The sequence below is a fragment of the Marmota monax genome, unplaced genomic scaffold, assembly GCF_021218885.2.
Source record: "Marmota monax isolate L192 unplaced genomic scaffold, Marmota_monax_Labrador192_F-V1.1 WCK01_AAM20220418_F8-fsc00001, whole genome shotgun sequence".
Lineage (NCBI taxonomy): Eukaryota > Metazoa > Chordata > Mammalia > Rodentia > Sciuridae > Marmota > Marmota monax.
The window spans coordinates 4,936,409-4,950,345 of record NW_026693777.1 but is presented as its reverse complement, the minus strand read 5'-3'; positions in this window follow the sequence as shown (position 1 = coordinate 4,950,345).

Here is a 13,937-nt window from a genome sequence, read left to right as displayed (position 1 = left end):
AGACCACTCAGAAAACACACCAAGTCCCAATTTTGTCCGATTTGGAGAATCTAAGCCAGCTGGTGATCGCTCCCTGCAGGACCATAACTGTCTCTTCAAGGAATAGCCCTGAGCCTGAGCATTCCGAGGTATTTAAAGGCAAAAATCACATCCAGGTTGAGATAGCTGCAAGCAAGCAGGGGTACAAAAGCTGAATTGAGCAGTTAGCAAGACAATACCATGCCCATAATCACATTTTCATTCTGGGTACATTCAGTATTTCCCACAGGACTTTCCATAATCGTAAGCAGAAGGGAAGTGGGTCAAAATGACCCTAGTTGAGTACAGGTTAAAGAATGGTTACTAACATCTAGACAGTCAATCTATGACAGGGCACATTGCCCAAGAAAAGTAGAAAACAGAGAACAATTTTACATTGTATAAGAGTTGCCATTTTGTGTTGCCAAACATTCTATGCTAAGCAACTATTGATAGGTACAGAGGTGGGGTGTTCCCATGGGAGAAGCATTTATTATAAGCATTTCTTATATGACAAGGAGTTTCAGGATACAATGGAATCTATTTGGTCATTGTCCATATAGCCCAGACATAATAAGGCCAGATGGGAGGATAAACTTGACATGAAAATGAGGAGAATGAGGGCAAGCTGGGATACTGAACTAACTCCACATTTTTCATCTGTTTACCTGACCATATGGTCTTCTGAGAATAACATCAGCTACTTTTCTTCCTCCACCAAATTTCTGCATCACAAAACTTTAGTTTGAGTCTTGCCCAAAATGAAGACTTATTTGTGGTCTTTTTATAAACTAATTTATTGATATAGCCCAGGAGGTGATTAGTCTTAGACACTGGCCCCAGATCTCCTTGCTCTACCTACCAAATTCTCCTCCTGACAGGATTGTCCATACCCTAGGAATAAGAAAGGAAAGAAAACTCTGGTGCAATGGATTTTATGTCAACAGTTCTCTAAGAACACAGTGTCACTTTTATGATTCCCATTTACTGAGCTCCTACTAGTGCCTATTATGATTCCCATTTACTGAGCTCCTACTAGTGCCTACCATTGTGCTAAGAATCATTTCATTTAATCCTCAAAAAAATCCTAATGGGAAGCTGACCTGGTTCCTCATTTTCCATATAAAGACTGGTGCTTTCAGAGTTTCAGAAACTTCCTATAGGTCACAGTGAGTGATGGATCTGGGCAGGAATCACAGATCTTAATGAATCTGAAGTCTGTATCCAAGTAGTATGGAACCAAAGTAAAAAACAAAACAATATTTTAGTAAGAAGTCGTGTTCTATGACACCTAGCATTTACTGGTTGGATAATATTTACTATTCTCATTTGGTTCAAAGAATCTAGCATCCCACACTTAGGAATGAATTCATGAAAGATATAAAAAAAGAAGGCAGGTCACGGAAAACACTGAAATCAAGACACAGTGCAGTGAGAGGTAGTGAATTACAGAAATCTGGGCCATTGTCTCTGCAGCCAGATGCATCTGAGTCTGCATCACAGCAGAAAGAAAGAGAGAGAGAAAGGAGGGGAGGAAGAGAGGGAGGGAGGGGGAGGGAGGGGAAAGTAAGCAGGCAGGCATAAGAAGGAAGAAATATTTGACAGCTCTGATGTTCTATTATTACACCCCAAAAAGAATGAAATTAGTTGATCTCAAAGGAATTGAAATCTACAACTTATTAAAATTTTCTCACTACTTATCACTAATAAGTTAAAACATTGTTTTGCTGAGGTAACATATTTACTTTTTATATTCAATTTTCTATTCCATGTACTTATATAACAAATATTGTCTCTACAATCCAGGTCAAACTACCTTCTTCATGATATTAAGGTGGGGTACAATCACATCACATTGAGCTATGACTTGGGGCACAATGAAAGTGTCAGGCAGAACAATGGTATGATCAGTGTCAGGATCAGGCTATGGATGACAATGGGACATAATAAGGAAGAGAAGGAAAAGGTAAGCCCAGGGCTAGACTAAAGCAAAAAGCAACATCATGTCATTAAGTCCATAAGAGCAGACTAAGCACTTTGGGATGACCATATTTAGGTAAGTCTAATATCAGGAGCTGCATGTCTTTGGGTAAAAGAATCATTAGTAATAATTTCATGCTGAAACCCAAATCAGCATGTCTTTGTAATATCAGAAAAGTCAGCTGGCAGAGATCCAGATACAGATAAAGCATGGAGATCCAGAAAGGCCAACTGGGTATTGCAGAAGACTTACCTTTTCACTGAAGAAATTTTGTTAGAGCAAAGGTTAATCAGAAATCCTCTGTAACAGATCCACTCAATACTTAAGGCCTAAAATTTCACTGCCTATGTTATTTCTTATGCCGAATCATAAAAATGTGCTGAAACCACATTGTCCAATAATGCCCAGCAAGGATTTTGCAGTGAAGTATAATGACAATATCAAAAGATTCCAACGGTAAAATACCACCATTCTAGAGAGGTCCTGTGTTTGAATATAAAACTCCATCACTATAAAATTTTCTGTTTGAAATTGAATCAAAAGATTAAATTAATTTGCAAATAAAAGTCCACACTTAAAGGCCCAAAATGAAAACTCAAAATATATTGCCTTTGTGAATTAACCTGTAATAATTTTACCCCACCCTAACCTAATTTCACTCAGTGTCAGATATTACCATTAGGATTCCTTTGCTAGCTGAACCCAAGCTTTGTCACTGGAATTAGTGTAGTCCTTTAGGAATTAGATTGTTGAATTATTCACCAATAAGTTTCTCTTAAGCCTTACTTTAACAAATGCAATGTTCAGTGTCATAAGATTTTTGCAGCTCTGTACCCAAATCCTCCAAATTTAGAAAACAAGCCAATCCCAGCCCATAGAGCCACAATTAGAAATAGGTAGGAATGGGAACACAGTTGGAGTCAGTTTACATCTGTTCTTTCAGTTTTGTTTTTTAAATATAAGAGCTGTGAACATAAACTCAATTAGAAGACCTAACCCATATTTTGATTGTTATGCTTGATTATTCTAGTGCTGAGAAGGTGTAGAAATTTATCAGCATAAACTTTTTATTCTCCAAACAACTTGCACTGGAAACATTACTGAATTTTCTCAATCTATAGAAAATTAGCAATTTCTAAAAATGTTCTCACTGATTTCATATTCTCGTATTCTAATTTGAAATGCCTTTGTCTTCAATCAGCATCTCCCAAAACCCCTGTTACTGAAATAAATGGGGACTACATCTGACTACCCTCTTAGATGAACAGGCATTTTCGATCATATCATAGTGGCTATTTTCTCTACCTCTCCTTGTAAAATTCTTCAGGGCCACTTTACCTGCCTAAGGAACATCTCTCTTCCATGTAGTTATCCCTGTAACATGATATGTAACATATTACTGTGTGGTATACATGTTACTTAGGTACTAAGTACTTATGTCCCCAAGCAAGTCATCACCTGGGGTGTGTGTGTGTGTGTGTGTGTGTGTGTGTGTGTGTGTGTGTGTACTGCAGTGAGAAGCAAGATACATTATCATGCTTAATATGTGCAATGACATGAAAGATGTGAAATACTGAAAGCAAACCAGAGCCGAATTGAGAACACATAATAAGGTATGTGCACATGAGAATGTGGACAAGCCATAGGAATACAAGATTATTTCTCTTCTTAACTCTCAATACCATTCACAGTGAAATGCAATTTGGAGCAGTCGAGCTTACTACACCAGACCAGGCCTGTCACTATCAACTTATGTCTAAAGCTTCTCCAAATCACTATAGCCCACACAGGACGTGGCTGCTTTTCAAGTTAAAAGCAGCAAATAGTGTTTTCATTTTACATAAACAGAATGTATTTTCTTATAAAATGAGTTCTTGCCTCTGTTGCTTCTTGCTAAGGATTATTGAAAGCATGAAAATCTCATTTATCAAACACTTTGGGTCATAAACTGAAACACTGAAAATCATTACCTAAGATTTTTCTAAGAAAATTGGGACATATAATCCCTATGGTCCTCAAGGGATAAGCCAACAGCCAGGCAATAGGCTAATGAGGTCAAATGAGATCCTAAGAATGTGTACTGACCTAGGACTAGGATTGCTTCCCTTAGAGTATCAGGGATCCAACTAAGTGGGAAGTTAAACACCCCGAGGGGGGAAGATCATCACCTTAGATGAGTAGTCACCGACATTTAATTCTCCATCTTCACCTTCTACTTCTCAACAAATTTTGACATGTTTGGTTCTTTTCTCTTTGTTGAAAATCTTCAAGTATGAGTGGGTAATCACACTTAGATTTATCACTACTCACCCCTCCTTAGTTGCCTTTGTTGGTTCCTCTCACCAGTCAACCTTTAAAATGCTGGATTGCCCCCAAAGACCCTCCTTGACACTTATCTTGGTGTCATCTCCCTTTACACGAACTTTCTTCCCATTGAGTGACTTCAAATAATATTTATGCTGATGATTCTCCATGTTCCATCCATAGACAGGTCCCTTTGCCATTGCTACAGATTCGTCAGCTATTTATCATCACCCCTGAATCCTAATAAAGGCCAAGTACAACTTGATTTCTATGCTGGGAAATGCACTTTTTCTTAAATGTTCCCTATCTCAGTAAGTGGTACACCATTAATTTAATTTCTCAGATATTAAAGTTTGGGTTGGTCCTTGAGTCCCCTACTTTGATCCTGCAGAATCTGGCACTTCCCTATCTCTCTGATCTAATCTCCTTCTACTTTCACTACAATCTGCCAGTGTCCTTATTTCTGTCCCTATATTAGGCAAAGATTTTTTCCATTTCCAGGTCCAATAATCCTGCTGTTATTTCTGTTAGGAATACTATTCTTCAGGATTTTTGCACAACTGACTGCACATTACAGAAGTTGCAGCTCAACCTTTCATAACTTTCTTCACTGTGCCTAAGTGCTTCCCTCCCATTGTATGTCCTCATTTACACACACACAGACACACACACACACACATACACACACACCTCAGTGCCTGACAATCTGGGCCAATATAGCTTTAAGAGTGTGGGGACTCTAAATTATTTACTGCTTAAAACAGTACCTGGCATCTAGTAAGTACTCATTAAATATTTCTGGACTGACAGATCTGGAAAAAATCTGTCATTCTGAAAGTATAACTAAAATTCATTGAAATACCACCCACATCTCAACTGTGTGCCAGATTTTTATTTTCACAACTAATTTCAATTCTGAACTTTTTGTTCATTCCCCAGTTTATGTCTCCTCTCCTTCCATAAGACTGATATAGTTTAGTTTAGTTCAACAGTTCTAAAATAGCTAACATGTTAAATACATGATATCTGTAAGTTAGCAAATTTGTAATATCCATGTTCAGTATATACTATCATACTTAAAACTTTTCATGCAATTTGAGTTCCTCTCTTCTCCTTTATTTTATTTTACAGTTGAACATAGCGGTCTTATAGATCTCCTTCTTCAAATACAGATTCCTTGTCTTCTTTCACCAATCACCACACCCTCCTCTTGCATCCATACACCATTAATTCCAATATCTGGGAGTTCTAGAAAATAAGAAAGAGGGGAAATAATTATGTCCTTCTTGTGTACCTACACTTACCCATCCCCTGCCAGTAGCAAAGAAGCACAAATCTCAGAGATGCCAGTGCTTCACAACTTTCCTCCCAACTCTTACCAACTACACTTAAAAAAAAAAAACCTCACAGTTTTGTAAATATATGCAGGCACCTTGGAAAGCTAATACTGTATTACCATATCACCATTTTAAAATTATATTCCTTAAAGGTCTATTTCACATTTTCAGGGGATGGAAGAAAACTGACTTTTTTATTAACAAAAATAGTACACAAAAACAAACTTACTTTCTAAGTTTTGTCCACTGTTTAAGTAGAATCTACATCATGAAAAAGAAACTACGAAATTTTTTCTACCTTTATGTTGTTTGTGATCTCTTTTCAGTGTCTTTTCACAAACATATGAATCAAACTGCTTCCTATGAATAATATTAAAGGAATAAAGTCTAGGTTAGATCATATTTTATGAAAACCACTCCTTCCAAGTAATCTACAGTAGATCAGAGGTTCTTCAAGATCAGGGTGTAAGCAAACTATAGCTTCAATCTTGGGTGAACAGCAACTGCAAGTAATTTGCAAAAATGTGAAATCAGGATATTGAAGACACATTTGCAACCCCCATGTTTATTGCAGCAGTATTTACAGTAGCCAAGATATAGAAACAACCTATTGTCAATCCACAGAAAAACGGATAAAGAAAATGTGGCATAGGCATATATATGCAGTGGAATACTATTCAATCTTAAAAAAAAGAAAGAAATTCTGCAATATGGACAACATGGATAAGCCATGAAGACATAATGCTCAATGAAATAAGCCAGTTACAGACAAAAACTGCATGGTTCCCCTTATGTAAGGTATCTAAAATAATCAAATTTACAAATGCAAAATATAGAATGTTGGTTTCCAGAGACTAGAAGGTCAGGGAAATGAAGAGTTGCTAAGTAATGGGTATAAATTTTTTTATGCAAGATGAGTAAATTCTAGAGACCTGCTATACAACATAATGCCTACAGTTAACAATACTGTATTGCATCACTAAGTATCTGTTAAAAGGCTCTATTGCATGTTGACTGTTTTTACCACCATGAGGTTTCTTTGGTTTTAATTTAGCCTGTGCATCAGCACTGTGAGAAGGCTTTTTGTTTTATTCCTTTCCTTTTCGTTTAAGGGCACTTGTCTTCGTTGGCAGAAGTGTGGCAAATTTACATTTTTCCAGTTATGTAAGAAGTTATGTGTGGAAACTTGGCTTAAACAGCTCTGTTTCATTTCAGTGATATTTTGACTTTTCTTTTGAAGATGGTACATGGAACCAATTGCTGCTTGACTGTACTATCCCTAAATCTAGCTCAGGTTTACCACCTCGCCTAGTCTTTGCATCCTCCACCACACATTGTACCAACTGTGCTGGTACCCATGGGCTGGCTACGCCCAGGCAATTGACCCCAGTGCTGGTTTTCCTCCTGTGCTAAACTTACTCAGAACACATTTTATTCCTACTTGATATATCAAGTATAGAGCTGACAGCAGCTAAACCAATGCTGGGGAACCCACAGGATAGAAGAGGCTGGAGAATGAATATAAGGGGGCGATCACAGTCTCAAAGGATACAAAAAGCAGAGGGACATACAACTAGGAAAACATGAGATCAAAGAGACTCAGAGAAGTAGAAGTAGGGGTAGAGACAGAGAAAAAAGGAGGACAATGATGAGCAGGCAAAATTCTTAACATTGTTATACATCCCAAGGTATAAGTGACCTAGATAATAGAAAATCAGAATCCTAAATTGATTCAATTGTTTAAAAGTAATGCTAATCAAGTTATATTCTTAAAGCACATACTATTTATAGCTAATTAGTTTGCAGGTAAGTATTATGCGTTGTTAAATGTCAAAGAAACCTGAGTAATTTTAGGTGGTTAAAACAACAAATACTTCCTGTTCAGTCCTGGTGGCTTTGATTTTTGGGTCTGTGAATTGGCTCATAAAGTATAACTGCACCTTAGAGAAAATTTGATCTCACTACAAACCACAGGAAGAACACCAATTCAGAGGTGAAGTATTTTTTTTAGAGTCACCTAACTGATAAAAGCAAAATGCAAAACATCTTAAGTGAAAGAATAAATTGTTGGACAAAAAAGATTGGTTTCAGCTTTAATTCAAATTTTCAAGCACTAAAACTTCTTAGTCATTTTAGGAATTTGGTTTCTACAAATAAAAAAATCCTTTTATTTCCATTTGCTTCCACATATAAAAAAGAAAAAGATTATGATAATCCATTTTAATGCTGTATCAAAATAATAGGAATATTTTCAAAATTTTTCCACTGGCAAAAAATGCTAATAAAAAAATCACAAACAAATACAGCCAAGAAGGAAGAGGATAACAAATATCAAAAGGGCAAGAACTCTTTGCAAATATTTCTAACCTACATTTTTCATTATCTCAGTCAAAAAAAGAAACCTGTCTTCTCTATCCCCTTGGACTAAGCCATGCTCATTTCTTTCTATCAGTCCCACTTTCCAATGGTAACCATTTTATTTGTTCAGTAAACAAAATTATATGGTTAAATAACACAAACTTTTCCCATAGAGTTCCATTAATTCCAGACTGTAAGAAAATAATATATTAAATTTCAAATTATAGTAAATGCCTTTAAGATAGTGATCCAATTCTCTATAAGCCCTGGTAGGCTTTGTGTTCATGCGAGGTCACATGTGGATATATATGCATATGTATCATTTTAATTTTATTCTTTAGTCCATAAATTTATGAATGTATGTGTGTGTATGTGTGTGTATATATATACACATAAACAACCTTGTGAGAAAACATTTATTATATATGGGTAAAAATGATGCATAACAAAAATACACATTTAATGTAGCCAATATAATTATTATGAAATTACTAGTGCATTATTTTACTCATTCTAACAAAGATGGAAAAATGTAAAGGGATGCTAACCCCAGAAACAACCTTGACTCAATATTCTGAATAAAGTATATTTATAAAATTTGAAAAGATGCTTTCCTTCTTTGTGACCCTAATGGTATTAGGGACCGCTTTAAAATTTAGGACCAAGAGGAGCAGACACTTATTTCCTGCCTACTGCTATTCTAGTAGGAGAAGAAATTAAGCCTGGATGAAATTCAGAGCAGTATCCTGAACATTGGAGCCAGAATTTGGGTAAAATTCTTAAGCCTAAAAATACCCACCAGCACCCTTAGTCTCAAGCAAGCCTCTTCAGTAGCTGCTTGGTTGCCTACAGCATTCTTCTCTTCCATCCATCTCCAGCCTATGTGTGGTCCTCAGGGAACCAATGTCCTCATTCCAGAGGTAGCCCTAGCTTATTTAAAAGCTTTCTCAATGATCTCACATGCCAGAGACTGGTTCAGGATGGTTATATGTGGTAGGCCACAGCCAGGTGGGCCAACCTTGTGTAGGGTGATCGATGTGGAAAGAAATACATCATGGAAGAGTAAACCCAGATTTCCTGAGTTGGCAATAGGTAGAAATAAGTGGTACAAACCCCATGCTTACCCAAAAATATTATAAAAGGAAGCAAATTCAAGTGACTTAGCAGATATCTGCCATACTTTACACAAGCTTTGAAGACCACCAGACTTGGGATATACAGTTTTCAAAAAGGGGTAAAAGGGGACACTGAGGCCTTATACCCTTGACATGACTGTTTAGCATAAAACAACAAAAAGTACCCTGAATTGGGGATGGAGGGAACAAAATGGTTTGTTCCCTACTTTATCCTTCTATGAAGGGTGATAGGCTGTATCCCAAATTATTGGTTATTCTACTAAATTGTGACTAAAATGGTAACAGTTACATAGTGAGCCGTAGGTCCTCTCCCAGTAAAAACAGAAAATACTTGACTAAGGGACATAAGAAGGAAGCGATTCAGATTGCCAGCTCCAATGTGGAAGGGGATGGTACTCGTTCCTCTTCACATAAAGGGAAATCCCAGGTTTGTGAGGAGGACTTCGGGGCCTAGAATAATGATTATGGTATGATTAGTACTTTAAGAGCTTCTGTAAACTTTGGGTAAACTCCAGAAGAGATGATGGGGAAGAAAGAAAGAAAATCATAAAGTCAGAGACCCATCTGGTGTGGCGAGATCCTGCTTGGGTTACATATGCAGTAGCTGAGGAAATCTCTACATAAATGGTGATGCTGTGTGGTATCATACTGTGCCCTTGAGCTAGGTGGGCCCATTCCACTGCCTATCTCACAAAGCCCAGATGCCAAGCACCTTACCTCTCTATGTCCCCTTTTCTTGGAAGCTGCTCATTATTGTTGAAATCCTAATCAATAGGTACTACTTCCAAGCTACAGACATATTAAGAGTGCTAAGGAGTATGCAACAGGGTATGCTTCACAGGTCATGCAGACTCCCTGTGGTGAACGGACACTTTCAGAGCTGGTTAAAGAGGTATTTGAGATCTTTGAACCCAAGACACACAACACTCAGTATTTTGACAAAATAGTATACCTCGGTATATTGACCAGTGGTTAAGAATATTAAAGAAATATTCTTCTTTAGCTTAAGGGATAAAATCCCAAAAGAAAAGAGTATTTCTTATAAATTTGTATGAAAATAAGTGGGAGGTGAAGTTATCATTTGCAGTACAAATGCCATTTCCCACATGAGACTAACAAAACATGAGTATGGATGAGACTGCTAGATTTTTTTTGGTGAGTGTCCTCCTTTCATTAGTTGGTTAGCTGTTTATTAAAAGTAAATATTTATTGGATATTTTACATTACATAGACAACAGCTCACTTGTTTGCCATTTTTAAGTGTATTCTAAACTGATATTTTCTTAGAATGTCACAGATATTCTCTCTCTTTCATCAAGTGGTGGACCAATGGTACAGAATAGAGGACACAGAGACCAATCCACAAAATTACAACTTTCTTATATTTGATAAAGGTGCTAAAAGCATGCAATGGAGAAAGGATAGCATCTTCAACAAATGGTGCTGGGAAAACTGGAAATCCATATGCAACAAAATGAAGCTGAACCCCTTTCTCTCACCATGCACAAAAGTTAATTCAAAATGGATCAAAGAGCTTGATATCAAATCAGAGACTCTGCACCTGATAGAAGAAAAAGTTGGCTCTGATCTACATATTGTGGGGTCGGGCTCCAAATTCCTTAATAGGACGCCCATAGCCCAAGAGTTAAATACAAGAATAAACAAATGGGACTTACTCAAACTAAAAAGTTTTTTCTCAGCAAGAGAAACAATAAGAGAGGTAAATAGGGAACCTACATCCTGGGAACAAATTTTTACTCCTCACACTTCAGATAGAGCCCTAATATCCAGAATATACAAAGAACTCAAAAAATTAAACAATAAGATAACAAATAACCCTATCAACAAATGGGCCAAGGACCTGAACAGACACTTCTCAGAGGAGGACATACAATCAATCAACAAGTACATGAAAAAATGCTCACCATCTCTAGCAGTCAGAGAAATGCAAATCAAAACCACCCTAAGATACCATCTAACTCCAGTAAGATTGGCAGCCATTATGAAGTCAAACAACATTAAGTGCTGGCGAGGATGTGGGGAAAAGGGTACACTTGTACATTGCTGGTGGGACTGCAAATTGGTGTGGCCAATATGGAAAGCAGTATGGAGATTCCTGGGAAAGCTGGGAATGGAACCACCATTTGACCCAGCTATCGCCCTTCTCGGTCTATTCCCTGAGGACCTTAAAAGAGCATACTATAGGGATACTGCCATATCAATGATCATAGCAGCACAATTCACAATAGCTAGACTCTGGAATCAACCTAGATGCCCTTAAATAGATGAATGGATAAAAAAAATGTGGCATTTATACACAATGGAGTATTACACAGCACTAAAAAACGACAAAATCATGGATTTTGCAAGGGAAATGGATGGCATTAGAGCAGATTATGCTAAGTGAAGCTAGCCAATCCTTAAAAACAAATGCCAAATGTCTTCTTTGATATAAAGAGAGCAACTAAGAAAAGAACAGGGAAGAAGAGCATGAGGAAAAGATTAACATTAAACAGAGACGAGTGGGGGGAAAGAAAGGGAGAGAGAAGGGAAACTGTATGGAAATGGAAGGAGACCCTCATTGTTACACAAAATTACATATAAGAGTTTGTGAGGGGAAAGGGAAAAAAAACAAGGGAGAGAATTAAACAACAGCAGATGGGGTAGAGAGGGAAGATGAGAGGGAAGGGGAGGGGGGATAGTAGGGGATAGGAAAGGCAGCAGAATACAACAGTCATTAATATGGTATTATGTAAAAATGTGGATGTGTAACCGATGTGATTCTGCAACATGTATTTGGGGCAAAAATGGGAGTTCATAACCCACTTGAATCAAATGTATGAAAGATGATATGTCATGAGCTTTGTAATGTTTTGAACAACCAATAAAAAAAAGTTTGTCAAAGGACAGAGTCTCACCAATAGCTTATAATAAAAATGGAAAAGGAAGAAAAACTAGAAGGAAATCTAAGATATTAATTTGAAAAGTCTATGAAAATACTATTTAAAACGAGGAAATCATAGTTTTCTAATGTCATGTGTGTCATATGTATCCTCTATAAAATGAATTTTAAAAGGATAAAATATTGTTCCTCTATATACTGGCTATCTGGAACATATTAGTTTACAAAATATATTTCTTGCACATTTCATCATACTGGGCATTAAGACAAATGTTGCATTAAGCAAAAGAATTAAAGTTTACTTTGTTTAAAAATAACAAAGTATTAGTTGGAATAACATATGGTTATGTATTTGGAAATTATGATGGAAAAATAAACTGAATTTAATTATAAAAAAGGATAAAATAATTTCACATTGATTTTTAACCTATGAACAAATTTACAAGTATTCAAGAAACTTAATCTACTTTTTTATAAGCACAAATTATTATGACTTGGGTCCAATGAGACTACAATTCTAAAAATCATCAGCAAAAACCACATTCATTATTTTATATTAAATAACAATGAAGCAAAACACAATGGGAAATTTTTTAAGTGTGTCATAAAATCCATCTAAACAGATACAAATTCCTTACAAAGTAGGAAAAAAAAACACCTTATACTCCAATATAAAGTTCCTAAGGTTTTAAAGCAAATGTTTTATTCTGTGAAGCATATTAAGTTTTCTCTTCCTCATTTCTGTCTTCAGTGAAGCAATTCTTATTTTTTGTGCATTGTACTACTAACAATGCACAGAATGTGCGGAAATAAACTATTTCTACAGAGAAGCAGCTGTCAGTCCACTAGTTGATGAGCAGGCAAATATAAAAACTTTCATATTTAGTGTTTCCAAGGAAACTCTTCTCTCACTATACAGTCATTCAACATGCAAGCTTTGAAGGGTTGGTATTTTCTCTGTGTGTATGTGAGAGGAAAGTAAAATAGAGGTGTAAAGTCTAAAACTCTAGAATGAAACATTAGGTCCATAGCAATGAGGAGTATTGAGAGAATCAGTTAACCATATTGATTTGATTGAACACAAGCAAGATGATGTTTGAGAAAAAGAGAACACTGGAAGAAATAAGTGTGCCCTGGGGAACCTGGTTAGTGAAATATTTCAAGAGGAAGTGCCACTGTACACAATACGAGAATGCCAATACAAAGATAGGTGAGACAAGAAAACAGAATAGGAATTACAGATAAAGAGCTGAAACTAAAGAAAAAGAGGCAATTGATTATGTAAGACAGTAAATCTGCACATATGAACTTATTATATATTTATAGCAACACCATATGAAGAAAATTGGCCAACATAGGCAATTCTAAAAACCATAACTCAAGAAGCTATAAAAGTCCTAAATTGTCAAAATAGCCAATTGCAATATGCACATTAAAGTATTTGATATCTAACTTCTTTGGTGTACTTAGTAAGCAGCCAGTATTATAATTCATTTATGAAACCCTGTGAGGGTTTATGAAATACTGGGAATTATTCTTATTATGAAACAAATATGGGAATTATTCTTATTATGAAAATAAGTTCATTAGAAGGTTTATTGTGCTTTCATCTTTTAATGGTAATATCTAGCATTAACATTTTAATAATTAACATGCTTAACATCCAAAGGAAATACATATGTATGCATACATACAGACTTTATTGAACATCTGAGAATATACACACAGGCCCTCCACATGAAAATGTCACTGCTCTGCTAACACTCCCCGCCCTCCATGCAGGACCCTATAGAATCAAGGGTTACCTTTCATACCAGATATATCATCACAGCAACATGCTGGTACCTTATACACTGCCAGTCAGCATGCACTTTATTTTTTCACATGCCTCTAAAGGATGA